Source organism: Linepithema humile, chromosome 7 (genome assembly GCF_040581485.1).
Source record: "Linepithema humile isolate Giens D197 chromosome 7, Lhum_UNIL_v1.0, whole genome shotgun sequence".
NCBI classification, from domain to species: Eukaryota; Metazoa; Arthropoda; class Insecta; order Hymenoptera; family Formicidae; genus Linepithema; species Linepithema humile.
This window is the reverse complement of record NC_090134.1, coordinates 351317-364869: the sequence shown is the minus strand read 5'-3', so window position 1 is coordinate 364869 and position 13553 is coordinate 351317. Positions and strand designations below refer to the sequence as shown.

The 13553-nt window shown below is 39.3% G+C and overlaps 1 protein-coding gene across 1 annotated transcript in view; it reads left to right on the top strand.

Moving 5' to 3' along the window:
* The first annotated feature begins 9950 nt into the window (after window positions 1–9950).
* The window catches only part of twin (CCR4-NOT transcription complex subunit 6-like twin), an 81674-nt gene continuing 78071 nt past the window's right edge, over window positions 9951–13553 (top strand). Inside the window, exon 1 of the mRNA XM_067359493.1 lies at window positions 9951–9954. The gene's annotated coding sequence lies outside the window, so the exon portion shown is untranslated. The remainder of the gene's footprint in view (window positions 9955–13553) is intronic.

The window sequence follows — 13553 nt, the reverse complement described above, 5'->3', positions numbered from 1 at the left end:
AGTATAATCCCTTCCTCTTCCATAATGAAGAACGTCGCTTAGTCGCTTAACTCAATTATCATATAATAGGCTTAGATCCGCCGGCGAAAACAGCGTTTAATAAAGTCCGCAAAGCGTAATCCTCTACCTTTTTCGATCGTCTGGCGATCATCCCGATTAAATATTCCCGCGAATTAGCATGTCGCGGAAGTATGTGCTAATGTACCAGCCAAAGAGAGATAGCGCGACGTGTTTGGCTAGTTTTATATTATACAGAATGTCGAAACAAAACATACTTTATCCAGGCGACAAATACTAGAATATTAGAATGAAATTAGCGACAATAGTGGTTAATTTAGCATCAAACATTACAAATATATATAAGTTATTTTAGAATCGCGAACAAGTTGAAAATTTTCTAAATCTTCCGATCAATAAGTTTGAAATAAGGACGATTAAACATTTGGAATTGATTTTTATATTATTACTATTATCATTATATATACATTATTTTAATAATTACATTTTATTTCATCGATTTTTTATGTAACACAAGTTTATATGTTACGTAACACAAGTTAAATATTGTGCGTATAGAGAAATATAAGAAAAAGTTTTGATAATCTTGGCGGAAAAAAGTTTCTTTGTGATTTCGGGGACACTCAGGGCAGGTGCGGAGATGAATTATGCAACGACCAATTAATAAAATTCCAATCACACTCTACGCTCGCGCGCGCCCGCCGTCGCCTCGTAAAAACGATTCCACCGATCGAACGCCTTGAAGCATCCGCAATGAGCTCTGAGCGGTCTTTAATTCTCTCCGAACCAACCATGGAAATTCTGCTGGCGTTTTACGCAGGAAAGATTGGTCTCGGTCCGGCGAAAATATGATAATCATGTCATTCGATGTGCTTTTTATTGCTGGTACTGCTGGTATGGCATCATGCGACGAATTATTTAAAATAAATGTATGCTATGTAAAGCGAGCAACTTGCTTGGATTAAGCTTTTGTTATATTTAGGTTATCAAGAAAATATTTAACACGCGTGTTTCTTTGAGTAGAATGACAGTAAATATTTGTATTATTTCTTCACGCGTATTATTTCTCCACACGTTGAACTGTGTGCGATATCGGCGCTGTTTGTGTTTAATACATTTGTTTTACAAGGTTTGCCCAAGTACGCAATCGAATCGCACACAGAAGAAAGAGAAAGGCGCGAATTAATCGCGCGTTGAAAAATTTACTTTTGGTTGCGTCTGAAATTAGATCGCATTTCAGATTTACAACGATGAACACGTAGAGATCTCACGGAATTCAATTTTGATATGTGTTAACGTTTCTCAGATCTAATTTCGCTCATCTTGCATTATAGGTTTCGATTGGTGATTTCATCTTTTTTATTTTTAATCGAGAATTAAAATGGTTATTGTAAAATACACATAAAAATATTTATAAAAATACCAAGAAGAGAAACACAGTATTTTACTTACATAAAAAATTTCAAGTTATTTAAATTATTTAAATAATATTTTATCTGCAGTTTTCTCAATATTTGATCAGTATTAACACTTGAAACATTTTTATATGTAAAAACCGTGGAATGCACCTTATATCATGCATATTGCATCTTGCAGCATTATTCCGAACACATTCTCGTGCCTTGCTACACGAGCGTATAATAACCGATTGAATGTCATAAATATTTAAGAGAACATTTCGACCATCATTCAACTGATATCTAATCCAATCCTCATTTGTATGTTTCAGGTAAGAAAGAGAGTGTAATGGAAGCCGCGCTGCGCTGCGGTAACGTGCCGGTCCTTCGCTAGGTACGTGCCACGCTTGCCTAACAAGTACATTTTCGTTGTCTTGACTTACGCTCCTCGTTGTTTCTCTTGATCTCGAGACGAGTCTATTTCGTCGACGAAAAAGGAACGTTTTCGCAAGCGCGCTGTAATACATAGCAGCATTTACGAACAGTTTAGTAGCTTGTAAAATAAAATTGGGAACTTTTGGAGAATGCAAAAGATGTTTTCAAGTATTATTTATTGATACATTAATATTTTTTCGGCAAAAATAATTAATTTAAAAAAATACTTACAAAAAAGAAAAATGAGGAGCTGATTAGTTTCTACAAGAAACATATTACTTATGCATTATATTACGAGACTTTAATGAAAAATTTCAACCTGCCAAGGCATTGTGGCATTGATATTAGGTATTCCGGTTATTTATGAGCGTAAATACTGTGCTTTAGACAATCGGAATAGAAACTGAAACGTTAACAAATTACAACAATTAATAAATCTAAAATTACATCTAAGAAAATCAATCACAATATGATGTAAGAGAGCCTTGTTACGCTCGTGCGCAAACATTCGAGCGGGCAAATCACGCAGTCATTTCCGGGATAAGAGGGATCAAAGCTTAATCATCCGCCTTGAATTTCCGAGCGCGTTCACTGCCGGGTTAAGGTCGCCACTCGAGAGAGTCGTCGGTATTCGAATCGAGCGGAAAAAAAATCAACCTCTCTCTTCGCAGCGGGGCCTCGGACGGGGTCCGGTCGGGGTCCGGTCGGGCGGGCCCCTATTGTCGGCGGTTTGCAGACTGCCCGTTCGCTCGTGTCGGTAACAAATGACGCTGCGTGTTCCCCGTTGGATGTCACTTGATATCAGATCGTCTTTAACTCACGGCGCGAGCACTCTTGCGAGACGAGATTCCGTGGAGTGTTCTCGTTACGATTCTCGCAAAAAATCTGGCGGCAAAGCGGAGAACGCGTACTTACGTATCGCCGTCGTCGTCGACGTCGTCGTCATCTTCGTCGTCTTCGTCGTCGTTGTGCTTTGACGAGACTCGCTCTTGCTGATGTTAGATGAATCATGCGAAATGCTGCACTTCGGATGAACGAGTTTTTGTCTTGGGCGGATCGCTGCGTGGTTCATTTGACTTCCCGACGCGCATACGCACTTTTGTATATGCGCGACTTGTATTTATCAACATTAAGCATTATGATATCGTAATGTCGACTCGTAATGAGCAGAAATAAACGGTGGCGCGACGTAGGTATGTGTATAAAAATTTTTGATCGTAGTTAGTTTCCTGTTGACAAGGCTCCATTGTTTCCTCTCTCTCGCACGCGATACTTATCGTGCATCGCACTCGACGTGTGTAGCGCGATACTTACATAAATCGCGCATACTTTTACGCCGACCGACCGCATATACATTTATAGACGCGTATTTTCTTTTATAACTCGAGCCGTAAAGACTTTACGAGGCGCCGTTCGCGCGTCTACATAAAACCGTCTTAGTCGGTCCATTCTATTCTTTTAGATTTGTCTCATTCTCGCGGCCAAACGATGCTATTAACCCACCCGGGGTTTACAGAGGCCGGGATTTTCTCGAGTCTTCGTAACCTTCTTTTGGTCAGTACACGTTTGCGGTTGAGTTTTTAATTTTCCTCAATTTACAGCTGTTTTCTTCCCCGGTTCAATATTCACTTTCTTTTTCAAACATTGGGCATTGATATTTTATTAAATTTCATTAACATTTAAAACATTTTCCATAATTTATAAGATACTTGAAAATACTATGTTACAAACGTATATACAAATTAATTTTATGAAAGCAATATTAATGTTTGCTATGAAATCTTTCTCGCAATATCTACTTACGATGTAATTCTTTTACAATTTAAATTTAATTTAAACAACGTTATTATTTTGTACCAATATTATACACATTGATACAAGGTATATTCAATATTATTACAGCATTAGGGAATATAGTTTTCCCTAATGCCAAGTTACACACTGGACGGGGGTTAAAATACCGCATGCCGCATAAAGCGTGTAAAATGGAGGGATCGAGACAGAGAGAGAGAGAGAGAGAGAGAGAGAGAGAGTTACTACCGCCGGTTAAAGAGACCGCGTCCCGCGCGGAATTTTGCCCGCACGCAACAAGACAGCACATTTTAACACGCTCAAGCGACAAATAACCGCTATTAAGCACAACAGCTGTACCGTGATCACGATGCAAGGATGCGCCGCTTGCGGCTTCAACCGTACCCTTTCGTCGTCCGCAAAGAATAAGGGTCTGTCGATCGAAGGGGCCCTTTTCCACTTGTGTGGCCGTACCGACGACGACGCCTTCGGAGTGTTTTGAAACCGCAACGATAGTTACCAATGTACGAGATCGATCGGCGGATACCGGACATTAAGGCGGGGATGCGCACTGTCGATCCTTTCGGTTCAGTTTGGTTGAACACTACTGGGGAAGGAATATGTTTTGTCAAATTTTTTTCTTTGCTAGATTATAATAATTTTGCTGTCTATTAACTCATAGAATCTTTTGTGTGAAGGAATATTATAGCATGTAATATATTTTGTATTGTTAGAAAGGAGCAATTAAAAATATCATTCATAAAATACACGTTATCCACAAATAATTAATAAAAGAAAATATTATATTTAAATATCTAGTGATCTAATAAATATATCACAGTATTGAATTTGAACAGTTAAATGATTAAATTAAATAAATGTAAATAATTAAAGTAAATACGCGATATTCGAGAGTTTCAATAGTTCAATTTCATTTCGAGAAAGCTTTAGAATATTTTTTCAAAAAAGTAAAATATTTTTTGTTACATTTTTTTCAATCTGCTAGCACAAAGCACTTTTTTCCTATAGTTTTCAATTCTGGCATCAATCACACGAAACAGGCGGATTACGATCCAAATGATCGATCGCAAAAATCGTAGCAGCGCGAAACTGCAGCGCGTCATGGAGATGATTTTTCGACCATCGTAGATCCGACCAAATGATCGGCTACAGAGAACTTGGGACTTTTATTTCCCTCTAAAGAGACGGGAATTGCTTCCATGGCGCAGACCGCAGTAATCCGCGTGACAAGCTGCACTGTATAAAAAAAATGGCAGTTTCGAGACCGCAACCAAGCTGCGCGCCATTGCCCTTTACGCTGTCCGTATACGAGTCCGATTTATAGTTCTGATACAGCTGGAACTTTGTCGACCTATTAGGAACACGTTTTTCTCGACCATCTGGTTGAAATAAACATTTATAGATGTACCTCGATTGCTAAATATTCATCACTGCGGGAAAAATATTCACGAGACTGATGGGCGATGAATTTAATTATAATGTTCGTGCGATTTCTATTTATTAATATTATTATTTATCACTAAACTGACGTTGATAGCTACAAGTTTGATATACAATGTGTCAAGGCTATCGCAAGTTCTCCAACTAATTTGGACTTGATTTTCATTAACAGAAACTTTAACGAGCATTGCCTTTCTTCATAATTTCCTAACTCTTCATCATTAAATATTCTCATAACTAAAACTTGAAATTCTGTTAAAATAAAGTTTACTCAAGACACTAATTTAACGTATAGTTATCAAGTGACTTCGGAATGATAATTCTATCTTTGACGGATATATTTTAAGTACACTTTCGTTCCGAATAAAATATCTATTTAGCAATACGTTTTTCACTGTACTTTTTAAACGCCATGCAATTTTCTACGCGATTATTTCTGAGTCAAGCGATACGCGTGTGTACAACTTGCGTCGTATATAAAAGTATTCATTGGAGCGCTTGCTCCCAAGAAATTATTCCAAGTGAGAAAAGATTGGCTGTTATATTGCATTACCATCGTACTTTTCATCATTCGTCTAGTCTAGGCTAACATTCCGTGATTTCTCTTCTATGTGCAGTCGCAAGCCGGCTTCTTGCGGCTGGAGAGAGGCAATTAAACTCGCGCGCTTGCGCCGGCGGGCGTACTTTGGCGTGCAATAATTATTACTTGAAGCGACGATTTGTGTCGCGGTCAGGCTCGCGCGCACTAGATTGATACCACGGACGCGGCACGACAAATGGCTACAATCCCCCGTATGTCCCATGAAAAGCGTAATACGCGTACGTCCGGTACGTCCGGTCCGGCAACTACTCTCTACGAGATGCGTGTTGCATATCAGCGCACACATACACACACACACACACACACGCGCGCGCGCGCGCGCGCGTACACGCGTGACAAAGAGTTCCGCACGCATGCGCCGCGACTTCTGGGTGGTAGATCGTAATTACCATAAGTCGTGAAATATGACTTCATGATGACGCGCCCGTGTACGACAAATGGAACAGCCGGCCAACCGACCGCCAACCACACCGGAGTCGAGTAATGCCGGTCGACATCGGCGGCCCTTCGTTTTGTTGCCGGCTGGTCGTCCTTCTGCTCCACCTTCGTCGCTCTCCTCTCGCGGCCTCCGTCGGAGATTACCTCCGGATCGTTGAACAAGGAGATATACAGGATGTCTTGGAATCATCAGCATTGCTGGAGACTGCAGTCGGTAGGAGACATTACGTTCCAATACTCTGAATTGGAATTAATAGTGGTTTCTCGAAAATTCTTTTTAATTATCGTGCGTCTTCAATAAGCTTAATTAAATTAACTTGCAATTAGAATACAAAATATTTTGACTTTCTGCTATATAATCTTATTAAGTATGTGCGCGTCTTTCTGAGCGTCTTCTCCGTGCAGCCCGACCTTGAAGTTTATGCCACGGAGCTCGTTGTCCCTAGAATAATTTCCTACCGTCGATAATAACCAGGCAATTTGCGCGAGTATAACCCTCTACGAGATGCTGAAATCGACGACAAGTACAGCGATGCGGCAGCAGAAACTCGATCGGCCGCTTATTTTTCTCCTTTCGGCGTAGGTAGATATCACTGTCTTTTTCGCTCGACCGAGAGAACCTTTTAGATACTCGTTCCGCGCGCGCTGTAATCGAGTCAACAATCAGCCGCCGCCCGCCGCGTATCCTGTCGACTATGCGTGCTCTACGATAGATATCGCGATAATATCTTCATTGTGATAAATGTCTCTTCTGTCGATGCGATCCATCCGCTTCGCTCGCAAATTAATGACACGCGCGAGTGAAGCAAAACGAGGACGACGACGAGATGCGGTGGTCGTCCCATCGATCCGGTATCTTAAATCATAGCTTCGATTATGCATGGATACGGTGGACGTTTAACTATTAGTTATTAGATTTAACTCTTGGGCTACTCCGGAGAAGGATTATCTGGTAAAGACGGTGTTAGGCGAGGCGATCTGTTCGGCAAAGTTAATACAAAGTCTGCGATTGATGCGATCAATTAAACGTCGTTCACGTAAGGCTTAATAATTATCTTGATCATTAATCAAGAAGCATTGCCAATTTTCCCGTAATTTCTCGTCGATAATTTGTCAGATACTCGATCGGAATACAGACTTTTATAAAGAATATGGACTTTTTTTTCTCTTGGACATTCAGACAAGTCTATCTTTTCTGATTAAAATGCGATGTAATGATCGCTCGACGCGATCTTCGCGTAAGGGTGACGTGAAACGAACAACGGTTCCGAAAGCGTGAAATCATAATCGAGAAAAAAAGGAGATAGGGGTGAGGGGACAATTAGTATGCCCGGCGCGTTGTCGCCGGCGCGTCCCACACACGCGTGGAAATTTAAATATAATACCGCGGACAATGACGGCGCGTAGGACGACGAAAATGCCGCACGGACGCGACTTGATATTGCTCGCGAGTAACACCGCGCAACGACGGCTGTTTAATATTCAGCCTTCGAAATATGAACGGTGAGGAAAAAGATGCGAGTGACGGCGGCTCGCCGGAGAAATGAGGATCGGAGAAGGTGGAGGACTTTTATTAAAACGTAACGACACAGAAGAGTAATATTCGACTTACGCGAACGAGCCGAGAAGCGCGGCGTTTCATTCGGATCTGTCGATTTCGTCGACCGCCTCGCGAAAGCTTCTCCTCGAAGTAACATCCGTACTGCAACAACAACAATGCTCGAAAATGGATACGACGTGGTCCCGAGATACGTTAACGATGTCGCGCTCGTTCGGGTACAATGTGTCGGTTGTCGGTCGGCGTGTATCCCAAGTAATGAGTATTTCGAGCTTGCGATTGAATAGAATGCTTTCTCCAGGAATATTTACATTGCTTTTATGTGTACACGTTTTCATATGAAAAAACTTTATATGGAAACATGTGCATGGAGAAAGAATATTTAACTTGTCAGGAACTTTTTCAACATTTCATGAAAAAAATTATTGATTTTGTGACTTCATATTTATCTCTCTCAGCCTTTTACACGAATGATGATTATTACTTATTGATGTTGCGTAACCGTTACGTCACAAACTTTTTTTCGGCATGTATGTAATGATATATAATATAAGTCATTTTCCAAACAAAAGTAACTAACTTCGTGTTAGTGAAAAATGAGAAGAGCAACCGAAAAAGTTATTTCCAATATGGAGAATTCTTGTCCTTTTCTAATATAATCATCGAACTTTTCCTTCGCACGCACGTACGAACAAATTGAATTTAGTCAAGTTTGAAAATCATTCCATTATTCTAATGGGAGGGCGACCCTTAACTTGTCAGAAATAACTTGCGATCACTATAATCACTCGTTGGCTCTTCGGAGGGACCTTTCGCCTTATCGAGCTTGAAGTTATCGCGCACTTTCCGCTTTGCTAAAAATAGATTAAAAATTTCCTCGCGCTTTCAGTGCGCCTTTCTTGATTGAAAATCCAATCCAATTTTGAATTATTGTGTTTCATTAAATGGATTTTTTTTTTTTTTTTAATCATTTTTTTATATAAAAATAATCCAATGTTATCTTGTCTCCGTATGTGCAGCCACCGCGACCATACATTACAAAATGCATTATATATATATGTTATGTATATGTATATGTATGCGACACGATGAAAAATGTACTTCTGTCGTGAAAACGTCGCGGTAAGTCTGACAGATAATTCCGCGCAAAGCCGCCGCCCGTTTTCCATTTGTTACGTGACAATGTTTATAAAATAATATGGATTTGGTTATTTCGGCGTAAAATGCTACGAAATAACGATGTTATTAATCGCCCAGTATATTATTTCATAAATATTTATTTTGCTACATATCGAATTTACGCAAATAACACAGATATCATATATTTTGTTTAGTTATATGCATAAATAAATATGAAACTTTACATAATTTTACGCAAATAAATCATATCATGAATATGCAAACTAATGTTTTGCATATAAAGCGCGTCGGATTTATCAGGGAGCTGAACTAATAATTCGCCGTCGAGATTAATTCCGGTTCGTGGGATAATCTTCCATCGTCCATCAACGTACGCCTTTTCGAGAGCGTGCCTTTTTCCGTAGCATACCGTATTATCATGCTACCATTTTCCGCGGTCATTATCGGAACGGATATTCTCCGACAATCGCGTATTGTACGCGTTGTCCGTCGCATACCGGCAATTTCGTTCGACGCAGCCGCCGCGCGCTATCTCTTTGTAGAGAGAGAGAGAGAGAGAGAGAGAGAGAGAGGGGGGGGGGGAGATTTGCCCACGGACTCACTCGCAGGCGGATATCGGGTTGCAGCAGTCAAACCCCGTATTCGGTAGGAGGCGGGAGGGGTATATATTGATATTTAATAATCGGTTGAGTTAGCTGTGTGTGTGTGCCGGGGGAGATCCTTGAACTCGAAAACGAAGGCGCTCAAAGGCGCGCGAGTCAGATGAAACCATGAGAAACTGAACAATGCTTTGCCCTTGCGCTGTACTTTAATGACAAAAGCAATCGGGGTAAAGCTCTGTAAAATTTCAATTAAATTGTGCACGTAGCGCGCTTCAACCGGATGCGCGGAATTAGCTTCGACTGCTGCTATTTGATACGTTTGTTCTACACAGTTTCTCTACGTAGACGACATGTGCGAGGTTTCAACTTTGCTCGGTTGAAAAATTGATTGGTATTTTTTTAGAGGATCTTTGATTACTCAGAAATCAGTTAAAACGATTGTCTTCAGCATTCTTCTCAAATTGCATTTTAATGAAATTCTAAAGAAGCTACATTTGAATTTTACAACTTACAGAACTTATTGCTTACAATAATTTCAGATTATTCGCTTTTGCTGCTCGTATATTTTAACGTTAACATTGTTAATTTATTTATTTTAGCGAACATACATCTTGAAAAAAGACAAAATATCGTAATTATAATTTTATTATAATCTAATTATAATCGACATAAGGATCCAATAAGTATTTTAAATTACGATCGGTCGATGTTTACGATAACACGGTTGTTAACGATCGGTTTGGATGCTTTGAAGATCATTATTAGCGACCTATTAAAGTTTTATAATGTAACAACTGCCTTACTTATTATGCATCGCGGCTACTTATCGATGATTACTGTGATCGTTTTTGTGATTATATCTCCGCATTTTATTAATCAAAATCAAGTTATGCCGCCTACATGTTCGTACAGCGACACGTGACAGCCACATATAGAGTGCGTCATTTGTTCATAGTTTGTAAAGAAATGCACATTTTCTAAGACATCTTGCATATAATTCACATAGATGAATGAAATAATACAAATTTTATTGTATTTAAACAATTTGTATGAATTTTAATTCATAATAACTTGTTTAACAAAATTTTTATTATTATTTTTGACGAAAATTTCTAATTTTTAATTTAAGGAAAGTATCGCCTTACATATAAACATTTCTTAATGCAAAATTCAATGTAAATTGCATTAGGTATATCTTGCAAATGTTATACATTTATTACGAGACACTCTGTGCATGCATACAGCATGATATCTCTATAACCAAGCAAAAACGGTGGAAGCATGAAGATGCAAGTAGGGTATTATAAGAGGGAAGGGAGGGCGACGGCCTTCTCTAAAAGGGGTCTTTACAACCGGCGACATTTCACGCACGCGAAATGGCGAGAAGGACATTGAATAGGACGATCACCATTACGAGTGTGTACGAGCCATCGCGTCGTTTCACGATGACGACGATACCCTTTCTCTCATTGCGAGAAAAGAGCACGCTGCCCTTTACGGTCAGGCTCGTATTTGCAAAACGTCCTTCCTATTCCATCCGCTATTTTATTCTCGCACGGCCCATAAAGCACGAAGATCACGCGCGCGCGAATCGTCCGGCCAGCTGCGTCCTATATGTTCTTTCTGTCCCTTTGATAGTTACATTAGCGACTTACCTTTCGTGATGTTTTGTCATTTCGTTTATCTCTGTGTCGGCATCCTTCAATCTTCATAGCTTTAACTTTCTTAAAAATAAATCAATCGGTCGTGTCATTTAGTGAGATTGATCAATGTTTGCTATTAGTTGAGAAAAAATCAGTGGAAATGATGCGACTTGTTCTGATGGTGCGCGATCAGTTAACACAATGCAAAGATGAGTCTTGGCGCGTAGTGCGTTTTTCATCGTAACAGCGAAGCAAAGTTATACGGCTGGTCGCCGAGCGAAAACGCGAGATCTACGTGAGCGGACTACCAGCTTATCCCGATGTTTGCTTTTCGCCCGCGTTTCCCTCTCTTTCCCCCCCCCCCCCCCCTCTCTCTCTCTCTCTCTCTCTCTCTCTCGCCGCCCATTAATTAAGTATCACTTCTCGGAACAGCGGCGCATCGTCGACCGGCTGTATACGCGGCGGCTAAGAATAATAATCAGGGGAGAATAATAACACCTGGCCGAGAGAGACTGCGAGCGCGATAACGCACTCTCTCGATTCTCACGCAATTGCGCTTCGCAACGTATTACACGATGAACCGCACATAGCGGCGCGGGATAATTATCGTGCCAGATCATGTAATCATACGTGCGACGTGGATGCCAATACGATAAAACGATCGAACAATTTTTCAGAAAAAAACACGCAAGAAATACTCATCTCATTAATCGTACCAGAAGTTTAAAAATATATAAATATTATATATATTATACATGTATATGATATTTATTACATTATTACTATGACTATTATCATATTATATTAATCTTCAATTTTGGTAAAATAAAAATTCGTATCTTTAATTTTTTTCTTTTTCTAAAAAAAATTAAAAAAGCTTAATAAAAAGCAAGAAATTGATTTGTTCGATTTTGAGAATTTTTTTAACCTTTATTAACATAGACATATAATAATAATAATAATAACATCCAGTTGTAATGTCAACATATATATATATATATATAATAATGTATATTAATAACATTTGCTATGATAAGAAAAATAAAAATTCTACATATAAAATTCTTTGGACCGCGATACATTTATGGTTAAACGTCTTACATTCCAGGCTTTTACGATTCTCGCGTATATCTTGTAATATGCGAGGAAAAGCCGGATATTACACTCCGATGTTATTATATATTCTACGACAGTTACATTCGTCTCATTAATTCTATTAATATTAGTTTCCTCCGTTTCTCCGGAGGTCCTTTTATTATTCGAGATATCCACTCACGACATTTACATCGTCGTAACACGATAGAAATTGTAAAGCGGTCGTTCGACAATGCGCCAAAGACGTAAAACAAACTGTAGCGAAAACGTGAGCTCCCTAAGGGCTTTCTATCCTTCTTCTTCTTCTTCTTCTTCTTTTCTCTCTTTCTCTCTCTCTCTCTCTCTCATTCCTTCGCCTCTCTATTTTTTATACTTTTCCGGTCGTTATGCAAATGACACGCACATCATAGGAACACGAAGAAAAAGAGAAAGACTTTCCTTTGGCTTCTTTTGCCGGGGAACACCTACTCATTAGACAAGTACGTGAAGTATTCTAAATATCTCTTTCTAAGACTCTTTTCAGTTAAATCATTCCTCACTTCTCTTTTCCTTCCCTCCATTTCTGAACTGTAATAGGCTTTCTTAAACCGATAGATCTTTCAGTCGTTTTTCCATATTTTCTTCTTCAAAAGACTTACAGAAGTTTCGATAAAGAATTTTCTTTCAAGTCTCCCTTTTATCGTTAATTTCTTATTTAATAAATAAAAAAGATAGATATATTTATTTTTATTATTCGATTTGACTAATCAGATGGCAGAAAAAAATTATATAAGTTTATTCACAAATAGATAATTTATTCATAGTAAGATGGGACATTAGAAGGGAGAGATTCGGAAAAAAGTGAGTCAAAGTAAACGTTATATATACAGATTTGTATAAGAAGTCAGCCATGGGACATAGATTGGAAAAATATAAAAATCTATAAATAATACAGATCGAAAACCTTTTTCGACCCACAGCAGAACTGATTTCTCATGCAAATTTGGTGGTAAAAAATTTATCTTCATCCAACTCTTCTTTATCTCTCTCACTCTCTCTTTCTTCATTCTCTCTCCACTTTGTCTCGTTTATCCTCAGGCTTTTCCAACGTGTTCTAGCTTTCGCTTTTGCCGATCCATTAGCTAGTCAGTAGCCGGTATTCGTAATTATCCGCGAGTACGCATCGCGCGTAGATGCGATATTACGATGAACATGCACGGGAGCGATGAGGTAAATAGGGAAAGAGAGAGACAGAGAGAGAGATAGTGATAGGGAGAAGTATGTAGGACATAAAGTGGATCTCGGTAGACACGTCTAGATTCAGGTTGCACGCTTGGCGAGCTCTCTTCCACGAAATCGTTAGCATATGCCGGGATAAACACGCGGTTATTTGCC